This window comes from Apis mellifera, linkage group LG13 (genome assembly GCF_003254395.2).
Source record: "Apis mellifera strain DH4 linkage group LG13, Amel_HAv3.1, whole genome shotgun sequence".
Taxonomy (NCBI): domain Eukaryota; kingdom Metazoa; phylum Arthropoda; class Insecta; order Hymenoptera; family Apidae; genus Apis; species Apis mellifera.
This window is the reverse complement of record NC_037650.1, coordinates 10,599,524-10,622,357: the sequence shown is the minus strand read 5'-3', so window position 1 is coordinate 10,622,357 and position 22,834 is coordinate 10,599,524. Positions and strand designations below refer to the sequence as shown.

Genomic DNA, 22,834 nt, shown 5'->3' with positions numbered 1-22,834 from the left:
ATGCGAATTGCCGTGGCCATTTTTTCGCCGATTAAACTCGAAAATTTTAGGGAATTTTTCTACGGAATTAATCTAAAAATTATCTTTTTCTCTCTCTCTCTCTTTATCTTTCTCTTTTTCTCTTTTTCTGTGCGAGTTGCCGTTGCCATTTTTTCGCCGATCAAACTGGAAAATTCTAGAGAATTTTCCGTATCTAAAAATTATCCCTCTCTCTCTCTCTCTCTCTCTCTCTCTCTCTCTCTCTCTCTCTTTCTCTCTTTCTCTGTGCGAGTTACCGTTGCCACTTTTTCGCCGATCAAACTGGAAAATTCTAGGGAATTTTCCGTATCTAAAAATTATCCCTCTCTCTCTGTCTTTCTCTTTCTCTCTTTCTCTGTGCGAATTGCCGTTGCCATTTTTTCGCCGATCAAATTCGAAAATTCTAGGGAATTTTCCGGATCTAGAAATTATCCCTTTCTTTCTCTTTCTCTTTCTCTTTTTCTATGCGAATTGCCGTGGCCATTTTTTCGCCGATCAAACTCGAAAATTTTAGGGAATTTTTCTAGGGAATTAATCTATAAATTATCCCTCTCTCTTTCTCTTTCTCTTTTTCTTTCTCTCTCTGTGCGAGTTTTCGATCGATTTTGACGAAGAAAGAAATCTTTTTCACGAAGGGAGGAGTATAATAATGAAGAGAAGAGGAAAGAAACTTTGATATTCCAGAGATCAGTTCTTTTTTTTTTTTATTAGCTCGAGCTTCGGATCATAACTGTTGGACGTTTGCCGTTAGGACAAAGGGAAGATTTATGACGGCAAGTCAGAGGCTGGTATTGTTGAGAAATAGAATTCAGCGTTTCTGGATTCCGAACGGATGGATGATGCATAGCTCGACTGACTCTGTTTGTGAGAGACACATATAAGATACATATTTCTTTGTCTTGAATGTAGCAAATGTGCAAATTTTCGGGCAGAGCAAAATTTTTAATCAATTATTGCGTGAATTAAGAACAAAGTTATTTCGATAATTTAAAACGTAATAATAATAATACTAATAATAATAATAATTGTCAAATGTGTGAAAAGCGAGTATGAATATAAATGTTATTATTCGAGCCTTCTTTATTAAGTGATTACTTGAAGCAACTTTGGTTTCCAAGAATTTACAGCATCTTAAAATTAAGAAAAAATTCGTATTGATTCGCCTTTTCCTTTCCGTTTCGTCTCCCACGAGATTTTATTCCGCTTTTCTTCCGATTTTTCATCGAGGAAAAAGTGGTACGAGGAGAAACGAAAGTAGAATAAAACTACGTTGGGCCAGCCACGAATCGAGGATAAGGGAAATGTAAACACGATTGTGATCGGACAAGTGGCGGAACAAGGCGAGTGGTGAATTCCTATTCATCTCCGTATCCTTGATACGGGGGCGGATAAAAAGGAAGGGGGATGAAAGGAGAGGGGAGGGGGGGGGGGGAATCCTTTTTATTCGTCGAGCGTTGACGCAAATTGCCGTGAATCGCGACATTTTTTCGCGGCGTCGCGCCGATTCTTCGAAGGCGTTTAATACGTGAAAAATGAAGATAACCCCCTCCCCTCCTCCGTCTTTCTTCTTCTCTCATCGTCTGACAACGTTTCAACCGGAATATCGATATTCATCTCCTGAAATGGAACGTCAGGAGGATGAATGATTCTGGCCTGGATGCCGGCCGAATGTATGGAGAAGAAAAGAGCGAAGTTTCTCCGAGGAGGAAGTTGTGCGTTTTATTTTTTTAAACGCTCGATCCTATTGTTTTCGTTCGCCGATGATACACCGACAACGTCTCTCTCTCTTTCTCTCTCGCTCTTATTCCAGATATTCGGATAGATTTCTTTATATATATATATATATATATCGAATGATTTTATCCGCTTAATGAATATAGTATCTTTCTTTCCTTTTTTTTTTTTTTAGATGATACATCGATGACGTCTCTCTCTCTCGCTCATATTCGGATAAATTTCTTTACGAGTCTACCTAAAATTATATATATATATATATTGTGCATTTATGACGATTATTAAGAATTGAAATATTATAAAAACGAATGATTTTATCTACTTAATGAATATAATATCTTTCTTTCCTTTTTTTTTTTTTCTTTGTTTTAGATGATACAGCGACTCTTTCTCTCTTTCCCTCTCGCTCTCATTCCAGATATTCGGATAGATTTCTCTACCTGAAACACTATATATATATATATATATATCGTGCATTTGTACGATGATTAAGAATTGAAATATTATAAAAACGAGTGATTTTATTCGCTTAATGAATATAATATTTTTCTTTTCTTTTTTTTTTTTTAGATACATCGATGACGTCTCTCTCTCTCGCTCTCATTCCAGATATTCGGATAGATTTCTTTATATATATATATATATATATATATAATATATATATTATAATATATATATATATATATATATATATATATTATAATATATATATATATATATATATATATTATATATATATATCGAATGATTTTATCTGCTTATTATGAATATAATATTAATGAATATAATATCTTTCTTTCTTTTTTTTTTTTTCAGATGATATATCGATGATATCTTTCTCTCTCTCGCTCTCATTCCAAATATTCGGATAGATTTCTTTACGAGTCTACGATATATATATATCGTGCATTTATATATATGATGATTATTAAAAATTGAAATATTATAACGAATGATTTTATTCGCTTAATGAATATAATATCTTTCTGTCCTTTTTTTTTAGATGATACGCTGATAATGTCTCTTTCTCTGTCGCTCTCATTCCAGATATTTGGATAAATTTCTTTACGAATATACTTGAAACACTATATATATATATATATATGTATGCGTTTGTATGTACGACGATTATTAAGAATTGAAATATTACAAAAACGAATGATTTTATCAAGTTCTAATAAAAGCGAGAGTTTCTTCTTTTTCTGTTGACAATAATAATAATAATAACGATGATGATTAAAAAATATATATGTGTGTTAATTGACAAGTCCTCGAAAGTTTATCCCCTAATTGCGATTCTCTCAATTTCATGTCTTTAAATCGGGTTTCTTCTTAAAATTATCCACGACAATCCCCAATCGTCGAGCCACGAACCTGAAAGTTTCGCGAATATTTTCTAATTATACGCTTTCGTGACTTCGATATTGACGTGTGCATATTTAACAATTGCACTTAACTGGGACAACTAAAAATACAAACTCTTTATTATACCATTGTGTCCAAATGTCCTCATCTTCGAGTGCACGAGTTACCTACTCGACTAATTTAGCACAAAAAGTGTGTCCAATTTGGCCAACAGCCATGCTGATAGCGAAACTGCTTATGCTTAATGCTTAATCACGAAAAATTTGCATAAAATGATATTACATTGCGTGCACGTTAATTGTTGCGCACGGAGATAATTCAACGTGTATTTGTTACGTAATATAAATGTTTATATGCGAGAAAAGACGAGCTACAAATTATTGAAATATTTAAAAAAAAAAATAAAAAAGAATGTAAAAATAAGAAAAACTGTAAATTAAAAAAAAAATAGAGATAACACTTTATCGTGTAAATATAATAATTCGTAATAATTTTATTGAAGTACATGTTTCGAGATCGTTTTTTCTATCCTGTCCATAAATAAATAATAATCCCCATAGGAATTAAATTAATTTCAAAATAATTAATAAGCTTGAATTGACAAAACGAAAAATTTTATAATAAGAATTTACAATAATTTTATAACTTTAATTTTTTTTAATTTATAAGAATTTTAATAATAAGAATAACAAAAGAAGAAGAAGCAGATTTTAATATCGAACAATTGGTATTATTTTAAATTAAATATTGATATTGCTTTCTTGTAAAATTATACAAACATTTTACATTAAACATATCATTAGTTTTATTTAGAATTTGAAAGAAAATAGGTAAAAAGTTAATTATTATGCTTATTATTCATGTTTGTTATTATATAGTTTTTGTAATTAGTATAAAAAATTAATTTAAATTTTAAAAATTAATAATTTTTTGAAAAAATTTTTAAATAATAGTTTTATAAATATTTATATTATATCAATATATAATTATATATATATATTTATTAATATAAAATATATATTTATAATTATTTATAATTATTTATAAATTAATATATAATTATTTATAAATTAATATAATAGTTAGAGAATTAAATTATTATGTATATATTTATATATATATAACTCCAATGATATTATTTGATAATTCTAACGCGTGACAAATGGAATAACCAATGAATATATATATATATATATATGTGACACTTATCAAGAATGTGACGAAGCTTGAATTCGACCAATTCTCCCTTTAGTTACGAATTTCTGTGACGAATGCAATCGTTCAATTAACGTTATATAAATAAATGATTAAACGTGGAATAAGACAAATACGATGCAATATTTTTTTATTAAATTTTCTTATAAATATTTCCTATCACATCCGCGAATTAAAATTTCTCATTCGGGGGAAAAGGATTTTCTCGCAAGGCAAAGCAACTGTGACGAATGCAATCGTTCAATTAATCATTGATACGAATAAATTATTAAACGCGGAATAAAACAAATACGATGCAATATTTTTTTTATCAAATTTTCTTATAAATATTTCCTATCACATCCGTGAATTAAAATTTCTCATTCATGGAAAAGGATTTTGTCACAAGGCAAGGCAACTGTGACGAATGCAATCGTTCAATTAACGTCGATACGAATAAATTATTAAACGTGGAATAAGACAAATATAATACAATATTTTTTTATCAAATTTTCTTATAAATATTTCCTATCACATCCGTGAATTAAAATTTCTCATTCGGGGGAAAAGGATTTTCTCGCAAGGCAAGGCAAGGCAACGTTTCGGAAGGAAGAAGCGTTGGATGGAATATCGGAGGGTGTTGGAATCTCCGTCGATACCGAATTACTATCTAGAGGCTTGATAATACGTGACAGGATCATTGGGAGGTTTCCGTGAAACCGTAGCAAAGGAGCTATTGAAGTGACATTCCAATTCCAGTTCAAGCGTGATTAATGTATCAATTCTCCGATCTACGTGATGATTTCTTAAGCACGTGGCGAGGAAAAATTTCGAGTAAAGAAAGAAGGAAATTAAACGGAGAAAATAGAGGGATGGATGAAAGTATATCCTTCGTAAAATTTCTTTCTTTTTTTTTTTCTTTTCGCTTGAATTAAATTTATTTTATTACTCGAAAGAATATCGTTGCGCGAAACGTTGTTGTCACGTCTTATTGCGGTGTGGATAAATTTAAATGATCCGCATATAAGCAACGTTATATGCACGTATGCACATGCATAAGCAGCATTCCTCCATGTATATCCTTATCTATTTAACGTATAGCGGTATTAAGGTCAGTGTCTATACATAACGCCGCATATCACCAATTTTCTATCTAGAGCGTGTGCTTAAACCTTGTACGAACAGCAATTCACAATTAGTCCACGCCTAAAGTATACACACCCTGCTCTGTATTCAATTTGCGAATTAAACGAAATGCGCAACCGCATTTCTCCTCAACTTCTCGTTCATAAAATGTATATATAACAGTGGAACAATTTTTCGTCAATAATTTTGAATTTTTTAACTTTTTCGATTTTTATCAGTCGAGTTTAATAGGATATTAATATGTAGATAATGTGTAGTTGATAGAATATTTTAATTAATTGATACGCGTTTTTCAAGCCTTCGTTGTGATAAAATAATAGCAGAAAAATTTTCATAATTTGAAATATCAAAAATTTTGAATTTTAACTTTTTTTGATTTTTATTAGCCGAGTTTAATATAATGTTAATATATAGATAATGTATAGTTGATAGAATATTTTAATTAATCGATATACGCTGCTTTTCAAGCTCTTGTTGATAAAATAATGTAAAAGTAGAAAATTTTTCATAATTTGAAATATCAAAAATTTTGAATTTTAACTTTTTTTGATTTTTATCAGCTAAATTTAATAGAATATTAATATATAAATAATATATAGTTGATAGAATATTTTATATATGCCTCTTCTCAACTTTTTGTTGATAAAATAATATAATAGTAGAAAAATTTTCATAATCTAAAATATCAAAAATTTTGAATTTTAACTTTTTTTAATTAATATTGATAAAATACTTTAACTAAACGATATATGATTCTTCTCAACTTTTTGTTGATAAAATAATATAATAGTAGAAAATTTTTCATAATTTGAAATATCAAAAACTTTGAATTTTTAATTTTTTCAATTTTGATAAATTTAATGGAATATTAATGTACATAATTAATAAAATATTTTAATTAATCGATATCCTACTCCTTAAGCTCTTGTTGATAAATAAAGTAATAACAGAAAAATTTTCATAATTTAAAATATCAAAAACTTTGAATTTTAACTTTTTTTGATTTTGATCAGCCGAGTTTAACAGATTATTTTAATTCTCATCCAGATAATTAAGTTACAATAAGTCATTATTGTTGAAATACCAATTTCGCTTTGGTTTCTACTAACTTTGGATTGACTTGAAAGAGGAGCATTTGCGTGCGGTGAATAATACACATTAACATTTCGTGTTTATTTTCTTAAATGGAACATTATTTTTTCAACACTGTACATCTCGAAACGTTGGTAAAATCTCCATTTTCGAAATACCAGTACACGTTATCCACTTCCGCAATACACGCATACCACGCTACATTCAAAACTATTTAATTTTGCCTAATGAAATTTTTCCCCATCTTCCTTCCATTTTCATTATTCTCTATATCGTATCAAAATTTTACAAAATATATCACATAAGGAAATGTGCGTTTCTTCCCTTCGTGATTCGACTCGAAATATATTGGTAATAGACGATTAGATTGAAACTATCGACTCGTATGAGCACTGATTGCAAATAGGGGCAAACTTTCCACATTTTTCATCAATTTAAAACTTTTTCTTCGCCAATAATACAAATCACAGCGCGTGCGCTTGCCAGGAAACTCTTAAGCTCGAGGGGCTATAAAACATTTCCGTGTCGCCCTCTTGGTGGTCCATTTTTCACGATTCCCCCCCCCCCCTTCCTTAATCGTTTTCTCCCCGGAGACTCTTTAAACTCCATTAACAAATGCGTAAAAAAAAGGCATTGCTTCTCTTAAATGTATGTGTGTATATATATATATATAAAATTCAATTTTAACAGATAATATAAAAATTATATTGATATAAAATTACGAATTTGTATGTTCAATTTAACTTTAACAGTAATAGTTGTTCATTTTATTTTTAATCATCGATAATCAGAAATGATCGGATAAATAAATAAAGTTCGATTATAATAAGAAGAAAATAGAGAGGAGGGCAAATCGTGGCCGAGACGAGCGAAATAACACGGTGACGGGGGTAAATAGAATAAGAAAGACAGACAAATATAATAGGATTACCACTTACCGGCGGACAAGTAGAATAAGGGAGTTGCGATCGGACGAAATAAGATGGATATAATTAGATTAGTAGTAGAGGCAAGTTGTGATCAGACAAGTGAAATAAGATGAGTATAATTAGACTAGTAGCACAGATTAGTTACACTCAGACGAGTGGATGGAACCAATTAGAAGATAATCTGCAATTTATATCACTACAGAAACTAATTTAATCTTCAACAACAATCTGCATATATTATGTTCCAGTTTCCTAATCACTGTGTATCTTTATCTCATCTCCTCTCTATTCCATATTAAAAATTCAATTTTCTTAAATCGACAAACATTTTATTTATACTTATAAAATTGAAAAAAAAAGATTTATATTAATTATCTGCCATTGTTCGAATTTACAAAATAAATTTTATAATTAACTCTCGAAACATTGCCAGATTTCTCTGGTTAATCTCTTGTCTTTTCTTAAACTTGTTTACTTTCTGTTTACTATATATATATATATATATACAGAATTCAGTAGTCAGAATCAATGTGTCGTCTGGAAAGTAATTTCTCGTTGTTTATTACAAATATACGGCGAGTGTTTTACCCTCGGTAGATAATCGCGCGATTCCTTTCATATTTTCCAGCTTGGAAACGACCTATTTTCACGATTTTCCTTTTACTGGATGAACCCAGTTGAATTCTTTAAGGAACCGAGGGAACGCCTGTGAATTGCTGATTATCTCGGAAATTACGTTAAAACAAGCTACGTTTTTCCCGAAGCAACTTGGGAGAAAAATTTGTTTCAAATTTAACCATCTGGGTTCCCTTGCATAACGGAGCTAATTTTATTTGTTAAAATTTCGCGACTCGAAACTATCGGTTACGATAAAGTAGTACAAAATGTATATATGCAGACTGAAATAAAGAAAGGAAGAACAACTAATAATAAACTCATTCTCTTCAATCACGATTATGAAAATAAATATTAAATATTATTAAACTGTAACGAATATCTCTGTAAACTAATGGAATCTATTTCGAAGATTCGTTTGAAATAACGAGAGAAACTTTTGAGGAGGCGTTGAAAACGGCGATTGAAAGTAGTACAGATCAATTATAATCGAGCAAGTAGTATAAGTTACGCATCGCCGGACGAGTAGAAGAAAACTTATTATGGCATTGATAAAGCTTTTCATCTCGAATATCTGAATCCCGAAATAACTTTTCAAAGCAGAATTCAATATGATTAATCAACGGGCGAGTAAATAGAATCTAAAATATATCAAAATCCAATCGACTTTTCAATTTAATGAGAGTAATCACCGCGAGTAACGCGGTTGGTATTTTCGTGTTTTCCTATCGGGTTAAAACTGTTTGAAAAGCGGCTTGTTCTAACACTATCTTGCTCAGACTTTGGTTACTTTGAGAGGGCTTTCATCCTTTTTGAAAGAAATTATATATATATATATCTCGTAACCATTAGAAAATCATCCTTGGGCTATTTTCCTTCCTAAAGGATCGTTATAAAAAAAAAAAAAAAGAAAAAAAAATTTTCGATTCGTGTACAAACTTCGTTTGGACACTTTTAATTCCTGGCTTATTCACGCGTGTTTTCCAACTTTCAATAAAACGCTTCAACGACGCGTGAATTTTTAATTTACTTTTGCCCGCGGTTTGTTATGGAAATCAGGCTGATATTCGCTTTGGCGCTACTACTGCTCGACGCCATATTGGTCTACATTTGAGGTTAGTATTCACGAAGGTTTTAATAAAACGATGGAGCATCGGACATTGATGCGCGAACAGGGATGAAATTTCGTTCGTTCACCGTTGTTTTAACATTTTTTTTTTTCTTTTTTTTCTCTCGGTATTTATATGCAAATTGAAGCAAGTCCAATTCAAATTTTACGCTTTTTTCACGTTTTATCGATATACCGTTGTTCCATCGAAAATAAATAATTTCTCGAGGTTCAATATTTCGATCAAATATTCTCTAATTATTTCAATTGGACAATTGGACGTATCTGATAATATTCTTAATTAATAATTCTATTCGAAATTGATATTTTATAATTTAATAATAACGAAAGAAGAAGTAATTATCACGCTTCCCTTTCCCTCACGTCATTAACACGATAAATGGTAGTCGAAAAATTATTTTGGAACACGTCCAAACTTTCCACTCTTATTTTCCATTTTATTTTTTTATTATCTTCCGCGTCTCTGCCATATGTAAACGGCCTCGTAAATCAATATGACCGCCAGCTTCTCCGCGGTTTCCAGTCCAGCGCGTAGTTTAAATCGTAAGAAATCTTGGAAATATCGTAGGCATAGAATTGGCCATCTGATGCGATCTGAATTTGATATAATAAAAAATAATAAAAAACCGTCAATTGAAATCATTAAAAATCAGTTGTGTAAAATATAAAAATATTTTACGAATAAAAAACTTTCTCTAGAATTCATCTTCATTATTCGAAAAAGTAAAAAAAAAAGAATCGATAAGAAAATGAAAATAAAATTTTGAAATGAATCGACATAGAAATCGGCAATGATTATTTAATAATTTTTTTCGAATAATTCCTCTTAAATATCAACGAGAAAAAAATATTAGGTTGGAAAGAATGTTCTTGCAGTTTTATTGAATTCGAATACACATATCTTAGCTCAAACAAAATTTCATTAATCAAAATAAAGACCATTGCCATCGATGCACTTTTTCTAAACAAGAGAAACAAGTTTTGTTATATTGAATAAAATTCTGAAGTCCTGGAACTGGAATAGGAAAATTGTTCGAATTTTTTCTTCTCTTGTCCATTAATTAGAGAAACTAATTTTGAAAATAAAATTAATATCTTCAAAATTATATACAAACTCGATGCAATTCAATTTAATCGAAAATAAAATATTTATCAAATCAAAGTAATCCAAAATTCCTTTTTAAAAACTTTCTTTCCAACTTAAATAAATTGCTATATTATAAACCTTTCCAGAGAAAGAAGACAATCTCAACAATCATCATTCGTTCAATCTTTTCATCTTTAGAATCTAGAAATACGATCAAATCAAAATAATCCAAAATCTTCTTAAAAATTTTCTTTCCAACCTAAATAAATTATTATTATAAATGCATAAGCGATTTAATCCTTTCTTCTTCAACAAGAAAAGAAGACAATCTCAACAATCATGGTTCAATCTTTTCATCCTAGAAATATGATCAAATTAAAATAATCCAAAATCTTCTTAAAAATTTTCTTTCCAACCTAAATAAATTATTATTATAAATACATAAGCGATTTAATCCTTTCACTTTCAACAAGAAAAGAAGACAATCTCAACAATCATTCAATCATTCGTTCAATCTTTTCATCCTTAGAACCCAGAAATACGATTCCTCCTCCCCTTTTTAATATATAAAATATCATTATTGTAATTGTGACAGATAAAAGAATAAGTCAAGATCATCGTGAACCAGTAAAATAGATTTGAAGTCAACCAATATCTTGAAATCAGAAATTCGCGATTAATCCGGCGAAATATTGTTTAATGCTTGGTTAAAAAGTCAATTTAGAAGCACAGGAGGAGAAAAGGGAGGGGAGGAGACGAAATTTTCGGCGGTGGCCACCTTGAAACATTCGCCCGGTGTTCCTCGAGCATGAAACTCGATGTACTCGCGATCTGAACTCCGTGCAACACGCGTGCATTGAACCTATTTTCTGGTTAAACGCTTATCTATCTCATTACTGTGATCCGCAATTATCAGATTACGTAGCAGTGGATTTACAATTCAGGATTGTAGGGGCTCTTGCCGCGGTTTAATTACCGACCCTTTACACAGGGAGCGATGAAACCCACTTTCAACCAGCCGGAGATTTATAACCAAACCTGGCGGCCTCCTCAACCCTTTACACCCTCCATCTTCGTACTTTCTTATTCCACCTTGTTCTTTCATTCCATTGGAGCAAGATAGTTGGATAGAAAAAAATCGCACCTCTTCCTCCATGAAAATTTTTACTTGATTTTATTTAAATTTTAAAAGAATAAAAGTGAAAAAATTAATTATTATGCATATTATTCATGTTTGTTTATATATGATTTATATAATTAAAAAATTAACTTAAATTTTAGGTGTTTTTTAATTTTTTAAAAATATTTTAAAATAATAATTTAATAAATATTTATATATTAATATATTAATATTTATGAATATAAAATAAATATTTATATATATATAATTATTTATAAATTAATATATAAATATTGAATTAAAGTTATTTAATTGCGAGAAATTAATCGATTCGTTCAAACGTGTGAAAATATTTAAATACGAATTTTTTTTGTAATACATTTAAATTCAATCAAAAGTTGAGTGTATTTTTTTAACCAGATGTAAGGAGAATAAGATCGTTGCGACTATCAATTCGTTGCTTTAAGTTAATCATAATTGGAATAAGAGAATTGTAATTGTGAGAAATAAAAGAATAACCCAAGATTATCATGAATCAGTAGAATAAATTTAAGACTAATATCTTCAAGTCAGAGAAATTTTGGTAAAAGACGAACATGAACAATAAAACTGTCTCGTTTTATTTCTCTGTTTATCTCGATATGAAACCAAATAATATTCCTGGCATGGTTTTTTGTATTTCTGCAAATTGGAGGCCAGTCAAATGATCACTTCGATATTAACTGTATCGTTCTTTTCAAGCCTTGTGCTATGAGATTACAATGTAAACGATATATGAAAGCAGAGATTATATCCGTTTAACTTGGTAATAAAAATATATATCGCGAAATCATGTCAACGTAATTCAAAGCGTAAAGAGATTAAATAATCTTACGTAATAATAGAATTTTTTTAAATCTCTTGTTTTTTCTCCTGTTCTTGTATCTGTATTTCTTTTTTTTTTTTTGCGCATAGAAATAAGGAGAAATAGCAGGTGGATAATGATCGAGATATAAATAAAGAAAATAATGCTTGGTGGATGGTCGTTAATAGTCAGATAAAGGAAAACTAGATTCAGAACCCGCGCCACCGCGTTACGATAACCCACAAATGATAAGAAAATATCGCTACAGCGGCAAGTTTTTGCTGTTTTTTTGAGTTTGTCTCGTGTGATTTCTATACATAGATTCATGTATGGATTCATGTAGCCGAATATCGTGGAATTTTTCGCTCGGCCGAGTTTAAATTAAAAAAGTACGAACAAGTTAATTTCTATATTAATTAACAAAGTTTTTATTAAAGTATTAATTAATAATTCAGGAATAAATTCTAAACTCTGTCTTTTCTTCTCTGCAAACAAGTTAATAGCAATCGATCAACTTGTTATTATTGTTACTATTACGAACAAGTAATTTCTACATTAATTAATCAAGAATTAATTAATAAATTCTATCTTTTCTTCTCAGCTGCAAAGTTAATCGATCAATTTGCTTGTTATTATTAATATTACGAACAAGTAATTTTAACTAACAAAGTTTTTATATATTAATTGATAAATTTAATTAATAATTCAGGAATAAATTCTAAATTCTAATTTTAATTTCTACATTAATTAACAAAGTTTTTATACGTGCTAATTAATAATTCAGGAATAAATTCTAAATTCTAATAAATTTTAATTTTAATTTCTACATTAATTAACAAAATTTTTATACGTACTAATTAATAATTCAGGAATGAATTCTAAATTCTATCTTTTCTTTTCAACTGCAAACAAGTTAATAGCAATCGATGAACTTGTTATTATGAATAATTTATACAATAATTAACAAAGCTTTTATATATTAATTAATAATTCAGGAATAAATTCTATTGTTGATAATATATCGACAAACGATATTTGATCTTTTCTTTCCAACTGCAAACAAGTTAATCGATCAACTTGCTTGTTGTTATTATTATTACGAACAAATAATTTTAATTAACAAAGTTTTTATATATTAATTGATGAATATTTAATTAATAATTCAAGAATGAATTTTAAATTCTATCTTTTCTTTTCAATTGCAAACAAATTAATAATAATCGATGAACTTGTTATTATGAATAATTTCTACATTAATTAATAAAGCTTTTATACATACTAATTAATAATTCAGGAATAAATTCTACTCTACTGTTGATGGTACTTCGATAAACGATGTTTGATCTTTTCTTTTCAACTGCAAACAAGTTAATAGCAATCGATCTACTTTCTTATTATTATTATTATTATGAATAAGTAATTTCTACATTAATTAACAAAGTTTAGATATATATTATAGATACTAATTAATAATTCAGGAATTCTAAATTCTAAAATTTATCTTTTTTTCTCAACTGCAAACAAGTTAATAATAATCGATTAACTTACTTATTATTGTTATTATTATTACAAACAAATAATTTTAATTAACAAAGTTTTTATAATTAACAAAGAATTCCAAATTCTTTTCTTTTCTTTTCTTCTCAACTGCAAACAAGTTAATAATAATCGATCAACTTTCTTCTTCTTATTATTATTATTATTAAGAACAAGTAATTTCTACATTAATTAATAAAATTTTTATATATACTAATTAATAATTCAGGAATGAATTCTAAATTCTATCTTTTCTTCTCAACTGCAAACAAGTTAATAATAATCGATTAACTTGCTTGTTATTGTTATTATTATTACAAAAAAATAATTTTAATTGACAAAGTTTTTATAATTAATAAAGAATTCTAAATTCTTTTCTTTTCTTTTCTTCTCAACTGCAAGTTAATAATAATCGATCAACTTTCTTCTTCTTCTTATTATTATTATTAAGAACAAGTAATTTCTACATTAATTAATAAAATTTTTATATATACTAATTAATAATTCAGGAATGAATTCTACTCTACTGTTGATGGTACATCGATAAATGATTGTTTGATCAAATTGCAAACAAGTTAAGTAGTAATTAAATAAATAATAATCGATCAAGTAACTATTATTATCATGATTAAAAGATTTTCGAATCCTAAGGATATATATTCTTTCGACTTTTCAACGAACTCTCGCGGAATAAAGAAGCTTAGAAGATTAAATCTACGACTTGACTTTAAGCGGCTTAATAATTTATCAGGTATTTAACATCGAAATTATTATCTTCGTACATATTTGAACTGTAATTTCGTTCCTAAAAAAGAATCAATAATCAAACGTCTCGATAATGTTGACTTGTCAATGTTAACTTCAACGATTCCAACGATGTAACGAACACGTTATAATAGCGAATAGAACGCTATTAGAATAGTAGAGTTACATCGCTTGATCTCGTGTTTAATTACAACTTTCAGCCTGTTTAAACTCCCCTCCCCCACTTTTCTAGAAAAATCAATGAAACGAAAGCAAATAGGATAACTTTACGTTTTATCGAATCTCTTTCAAAAATATTGAATTTCGTTAAAAATGATCGGCATAATTTTCCTTTTTTTTTTTTTTTGAGAGCACAATCGAATCGAATAATTTGAAATTTAAAATGAAATTTAAAATGTGAATTTCGACGGCTGATGTGATTTTTCCTTCTCATTTTATATTTCCCCGGAATATTTTCAGATTAATATTTTTATTAATCCTCTGATTGTCGTTGATAAGTATACATACAATTATTTCGTTAATAACAATTTGGATATAAATTTTGTTTTTGGGCCGCACTCGATCGGATTCCCTCCATTTTCCCGATTTAATAATTACTTAATCAGAGCGCCACAAAGCGCACCGATAACTTCTGATTACATTAATATGTTATCGATCACGAAGCGTTATCCACAGAAATATATATATATATATATTTGCTCGATTGATGTTTATTAAAAAATTAACGAATCGAAAGGGAAATAGGTGGAAATTTAAGCGGAGTGAGAGTCGAGTGTCTACCGAATGATCGACCCGTTTCACTTAAAGAAGTTCTGGAACGAGTTCTGCGTATAAAATGTAAGTTGGATCGCTTGATAAATGGAATTATTGAACTTCGTGTTTGGAAGAACACTTTTTCTTTTCTGTCTATAGATGCGAAACAAATATGAACAAGTTTATATATTTCTTAATAGTTAAAATAATAGTTATTAATAAAGTAATTAGAAAATGTATAATAGGAGGAATTATTTGGAAATAATATCCAAATAAAATAAAATTATATATTTTTAACATCTATTAGTTTTCCGTATCAAAATATATGAGATTGTGTTACGTTTAATATGCATGAACCGATATTGCCTGAAATCAAGATTGAAATTACCTCGTATAAATTACCTCATAATATTAATTACCTCTTCAATTTTTGTTAAACTCTAACGTTTCTTCAAAATTCGGTGGAATCTAATTGCATTATGAATTTTCATTAGATTAAATAATGTGTTTGATGAAAATGTCAGCATAATTTAGAAACGTGCTAAATTATTTAATATCTATTGTATTATATTTATAGAACGATAATAAAATTATTCATCAATTTTTACAATAAATAACACTTATTAAATCGAGGGAAAAATTTTCAATAAATTCGAGTAGAAAAATTAATAATTTTTAAAGTTATATATAAACACTCTTTTTTAATCAAAAAACTTTTAGAAATGTGATATTCTTCTCCACTCCTTTCATTTTTATATTTTAAGGACACTTTATATTCAATTTCCAAAGTCACACGTTTTTGAACAAAAGATTATTTCCATATCTTCGATACATTTCTTTTCATCGCAAGATAAATCGAATGAAAAGAAACGATTTTTAATTTTTAAAGATTGGAAAACTGTCGAAGTATATATACATAGAAAAAAGAAAGGAAGGAAGGAAGGAAGGAAGGAAGGAAAAAATAATAATAATCTACAAGTGGTTTAACCTCGGTGAGGCAGTGCGCTCGAGAGGGTTGCAGACTGCTTCATTCTCGGTCAACGTTCGCCACGAACCACCTGCCAACGTGACTTCGTTCCTACCTCCTACAGAATCGTAAAGTCGACGATCGAGTTTTACTTTTAGAGTGAGATACCGGATTCCCGGCAACCTTTCTAGCCCAACCCTTCTCCCCCCCTTTCTGATAGGAATAAAGCCAAAGAGGAGAGGAGCTCCTCCTCTCTACACAAGCAGGGAGAGAAATTTATGTAACGAAAGCTCATCATCCGCATACGTTTTCACTCTTCCTTTTATAATATAATACAAGATACGAGAGGATCGAAATTTTCCTTATATATATTCTCATTGTCTCCCCATTCACTCCTTCCTCCTCTTTTCATTTATTATATATATTTATTATATTTATTGTATAATATAATATAAGATACGAGAGGATCGAAATTTTTTTCATATACATTCTCAATGTCTCTCCATTCACTTCCTCCTCTTCTATTCACGTATTTATTATATATATTTATTATATTTATTGTATAATATAATATAAGATGCGAGAGGATCGAAATTTTCCCTATATATATTCTCAATGTCTCTCCATTCATTTCCTCTTCCTCTGTTCATATATTTATTATATTATAATTTATATATTTTATATATTATATTTATTATAATTTATATATGATATATATTTATTATATTATAATTTATATATGATATATGTTATATTTATTATATTATAATTTATATATTTTATATATTATATTTATTATATTATAATTTATATATTTTGTATATTATATTTATTATATTATAATATATATTATAATATTTATTATTATAATTTATAATATATGATACGAATTTTTAACATTATTACTTTTTTTAAATTACAATTACAAATTATAATATATATATAAATGGTTCGATTTATATCCTTTCATAGATTATTAGATTTTATTAGAAGCGTGAAAAGCGTTCGAAAACATTATTACTTTTTTTAAATTATAATTACAAATTATAATATATATATAAATGGTTCGATTTATATTCCTCCATAGATTATTAGATTTTATTAGAAGCGTGAAAAGCGTTCAAAAACGCGAAAATAAATAAAAAATTCTAGAAGTAACTTGGAATGAAAAGTTTAACCGAATTAACATGGGTAGAGAAAATCCAAGGAACGAGATGTCACATACAATCTCGCCTTGGTTGAATCCGATTGACTCGAGAGGTGACGAGGTGATAGCCACAATAATGGCGGATTTTCACGTGTGCGTGATTATATGATTCCGTGTATAAGTCGTGAATTTTTCTCGTGAAGTGGTTATGCGTGATCCTGCATCGAGATTTATTATTATTATTATTATGTTAAGAAGTGATCGAGTATTTTACGTTAAAAAGTAAAAGTGAAAGAATTGGAGAAGAATAAAAGTGAAAGAATTGGAGGATCAAAAGTGAAAGTGAAAGAATTGGAAGGTGAAAAGTAAAAGAATTGGAAGTGATTAGTGTGAAAGGATATCGTTCTCTTGGATGTTAAAGGGTCAGGATCATCTCGTGTGGGCAGAAGCGGACGATTCTTCGATCGCATCGATCGTTGTTCGATCAAAAATCGGTGATCAGCAATGGAAAAGTGTTACGAAGACCGCGTGGATTCATGAAAAATGGCGAAGAAAGGAGAGAAGAATGTGGATTGAATCGCACCTATTGGAAAATAAAAGAAATACGCGATAACGAATTCTATTGTGCTAACAGGGAAATAGTATTTGTAATACTCGTTTTTGTGATATGAAATGACAAAATTCGAATTTACATGTTTTCTTTACTCTTTGTGACAAACTTGAAGTCAAAAGTTCAAAATTTTAATGGAAAAAATAAATGTTAAATTATCGGAAAAGATATTTGAATTATTTGTTCGAATTACGAAAGTAAATGATTATAAATATTTTTGTCCTTTCTTTCAAAATAGGAATAGTTAATTTTAAAATCAATTATTTCGTATTTGCAATACTTTCTTACTTTATTCCTTTCGTTTAAATTAGATCTCTTTCTCGATATCTATATTCAAGCGAACAAATCTTTAATTAACTTATAAGATAGCTAATTACCTTTAATTAATTAGGATTCCTTCTCAATACAAGAAATACAAGATATATTCTGCGAAATCTTATAATCATTATACGCAACTTTCGTTGGAAATACAAAAGAATTGATTTAAAAGAATTATAAAAAATGAAAAAAATTTATTATATCCAACGAATCGATTAACTTCAAATTCTCAAATTCACGAATTATCATTATACATAATTCATTCAGCCAATTCCTATAATTTAAATCAAAAAAAAAAAAAAAAAAAAAGAAATAATAACTAGATATAAGAAGACTAGATATAACTACATATAATAACTAGATAAAAGAAATAATAATAATAAGAAGAATAACAAAGTAAAAATATAAATACAAAAAACTTTATATTTATACTTTGAATAAAATACGTTAAAACAATAATTAATACCATCGATCACATTTTCCACTCTTATCACGATTTTTATTGATTTTAATTACTATTCAAACACGAAGCGTATCGAACAAAGATACATCCTTTCAATTCTTTCATACGAACAAAAAAATTCACTCTGAGAGGAAGAATCTCGGCGCGAAAAGTCTCCGCGACTATGAATCGAGCGTATCTCGCTCGTATCCGTGTAATTAGCGCGATAAATGGCATTAAGCGATAATGTATTACCTGCGAAATTCGCGTGGCAAAGCGCCAAGGGTACGCGGTTACATTGCGCGCGAATAAATTAACAAAAAGAGAGGGAAGGAAGGGAAGGGAGGGAGGGAGGAACGTTTAATACCGAGAAGATTGACGCGGCCACGTTTGACCGCTGAATAATTACGCGGTCTTTGTTAATTTCGGCGGCGGGCACGCGTGCGCCGCGTGAAAAATTTCCCCGCGTGAAAATTTTATCCCCCGCGTTAGGCGATGAAAAATTCAAGCGTGCGGACAAAGGACCGGGCCGGGTTTTTTCAAGCTGAAAAATTCTGGTGCAAATAAACGGCGAGGGAAGAAGCGAGAGGGGAATTATTGAAAAGGAAAATACGCGGCACTTTGAAATAATTTCTCCAATTTCGCGCCACTCCTGAATTTTTATCTATGGACGGACTCGCTCGTAGACTCGATTAATATCGTTGCCGCTAATCGTAAGCGCGTATGAATTGAGTATGAATCAGGAAAATGGCCCTCGTAAATCATTTTCGTAACGCGGTATTATTTATGCATCGATGATAAATTTGATTTATCCTGTTGTCGCTGCAACAATTATCGTTTCTTCTATCGTAAAACTCGAGAAGGATAATTGGATAAGTAAAGAAGTGAAGAAAATCGATCGACTACGCATTTACGATTATTCCAAAATTGTTTGGCCAGTATTCTAAAATGGGAACTAAATCTAATACGCAACTCGATGAATCTTTCATGAAATATATCGCGAATTTCCTTCGTTCGGTATAATCGCCAATTCGGGAAATGGAAACCCATCAACTAGATATATATATATATATATATATATATATATATATATATATTCTGATTCAACAATTTCTATCAACGGACAATTAGAAATAAAATTCGCAATATAAATAACGAACGTTCGTAATCGCGTCACGGTTAAGTTTTCTCGGTTTAATTTTATTCCATTTTGAAATATTTAATTTGATCTCGACGAAGAAAATTTCTCTAAACTCCATTAACTTAATTAAAACCATTATAAAAAAACGGAACGGACAAAGGTTTCCGTTTTATTAAAAATATATATATTTACGCTTCCCTTTAAATTACCTTTTTCTCCTACCCGCCATTTTAAACTTAAACACCGATTATGAAATAAAAAATGACCGCACACCCTTTCCGTAATCATCAATCATCAAAATGAGAGTGGCCGGTGGCAAATGATCGCTGCGCCACGTTCTATTAATAGTCCCAAATCACAAATTGCAGCTTGGCGGAACTATCCAGCCGGAGCGACCGCGAGATTCCGGAACTTACGAAATTCCGGCGACCGCAGCCGCCAAGAATTCTCACTCCTCCTCGAGAGATCACGCTTCTAGAACTATACTATCCTATCGATCACCGAAATCACGAGAAATTGCACGTAGGTCCATTCCTTCGCCCTTACGATTCATCCATTAAATAATCGTAGGCCGATATATATATATATATATATATATATATATATATATATATATATATATATATATATATATATATATATATATATACACGTTTGACATCGTTCCGCGAGTAGAGAAGGTTGTTGACCACACGCACACGCGCGCGCGCACGCACACACACGCCCAGAGCACGATAGAGAAGGCAGGCGTTAACGCAAAGACAAGGCGGCGTGGTGTCACGACAGGAACGAGGTGACTTTCCACAAGCTCGTACACATAGCTGGTTTACAAGTCGGGGTGAGCGGCGGCAGTAGCAGTCGGCCCCTTGTCGCGTGGAATCGATAGTCTGCGTGCACGAAACGCCGATATAAGCGCTCGACGGTACGCCCAACGACATTGCCATTCCGCGATTCCTTCTTTCGATCGTTCGTGTCGAGGCGAACGACGAACGTGCAGGGACGAACGAGGAAAGGAAAGAACGGAGTGGAAAAAAGAGAGCAGGTTGGCACGGTCAGGAGGAAGGGAGGAAGAGAGGGAGGGAGAAGGAGAAGGAGAGAGAGAGAGAGGGAGAGAGAAGGATGCACTAACCTGTCGAAGCGGCAACGAAATCGAACCAACACAACTAGCACGGAGGAGGGTGAAGGGGGGAAGGCAAAGTAGGCAGGCGGCGACGATCGAGCGAGAAAGCGAGAAACTGGTGAATCCGATAAATCAATGAACGAAAATACTTGGCGCGGGCAGAACGGAAGAAGGAGGATAACGAGGAAGGAGGCGAGGAAGAAAGTTAGGAATATACGAGATGGGTGCATCGAACCATAGCTTTGCGCCAAGATTGATAAGGAACGATTAAGAGCCGAGAGAATGATCAACTCGCGGAATTCTGCTCTCTTTCCGTCCCCTTTTAGTCTCCATTCCAATGTTGGGGGTGTCTTAAAGGCGCTGTTTCAATGAGATCACGCTTGATGGAGCGCGAGAAAGCAACGAAAAGAGGCGATATTAAAAATAGTCTACCCTTAGGATCGAAGAATCCTACCATCACCCAGTTTTCTCTACCTTCGCTGTAAGAATATATCGAACGAGCGAAGAATAGAAGAGGCTGATTGGAGAAATAGGAAATAAGAACGTATATCCGTGCGAGTATCGAGCACACTACGGATTCCGATATAATCGCGATGCGAAAGGATCCTCGAGTATCGAGACCATGGATAAAGATGGACGAGATCGAAGACTACGATATTAGAGTCGAAATAGAATAGTATATATACGGGTAGCGCAGCTCGATCGAGAAATTCTCGACCGCGATCGCACGGCGAAGTAATCGGTCGACAAAACGCGGCGTATATAATTAGTCGTCGTCGGCGAGCATAGTTCGCTCCGGTGGCTGAGCTTTGGCTGGCCAAAGGTCCCTCGAGGCGAGGATCCGCTCAGGACAGGACTCGACGAGCGATCCAAATAGAACGAAATCTACTTACCCACGATCGCGCTCTCTTCATGTCTCGGGAACTGCTTCACGGCATCTCAACGACACTATTCCGCTTCCGTATCCTCCATGTCGATGCTGTCTCGTCACGATGGCGCTGGTCGAGGTAAACCGTTGGTGAGGCACAATGAACACTAGCTCTTCGACACTCGACGAAGCCAACGATCTCACAGTCCCTTCTTCCTTCCCTTCCTATACGCCTAACCTCTTCCGTCACCGATATTGTACAGCATACGTTTTACTCGACACTAGACTCCGCCGTTCGTTTATCCCGACTCTCGAGCGAACAGAATCTCGGTTACCGGTTGATTCTCACCGTTCCACCGTCCGATACGAGCGAAAGATCATCGTTATACGTTCGTGTCGCGATTCGTCCCGATTGTTACGACGATGTCAGAACGAAAGCTCAGCTTATTTCGACTCGTGCGCGGACTAAACTGACCTCGAATCAAGCCGCCGTTTCTGTCTTTCAACTGAAACTGCGAGGAGGGGCGGGGTGGGGATAGATGGGGACAATGGTGGGGACGAGTGGCGCGCGCATAGGCCCGAGTGCGTATGCGTTGGGGTAGTCACTACGACCACGACGATCGTCACGACACTACGAAAGGAGAGGAGAGCGACGTGGTTTTTCGGGTTACGCGAGAGCACCGATTTTTTTCGGAGCTTGCATTCCTGATTGTCTCTTTGTTTTCTCTTCTCTTTCTCGCCGTGCATATACGCAGAGATGGTGCGCGATACGATGCAAGTTGCGCAATATTCGACTCCGGATTCTCCGCGAGAGAATCTTTTCCAACCGTGGCTACGCCAATCCGCTTCCGGCCAAGTTGCTTCTTTTGCCCAACTTTTCGGTGCAACGTGCGT

General features: G+C 31.5%; 1 protein-coding gene across 5 annotated transcripts in view; it reads right to left on the bottom strand.

The window, feature by feature from the left end:
* LOC412934 (potassium voltage-gated channel protein Shaw) overlaps positions 1 to 22,455 on the bottom strand; it is a 58,490-nt gene extending 36,035 nt beyond the window's left edge. For 3 of the 5 annotated variants that reach the window (XM_006565008.3, XM_006565009.3, XM_006565007.3), the window contains exon 1: positions 21,966 to 22,453. The gene's annotated coding sequence lies outside the window, so the exon portion shown is untranslated. Of the gene's footprint in view, positions 1 to 21,965 lie in introns of all 5 variants that reach the window. The other 2 variants (XM_006565010.3, XM_006565006.3) reach the window with 2 other exon arrangements.
* Between the last annotated feature and the right edge of the window lie 379 nt (positions 22,456 to 22,834).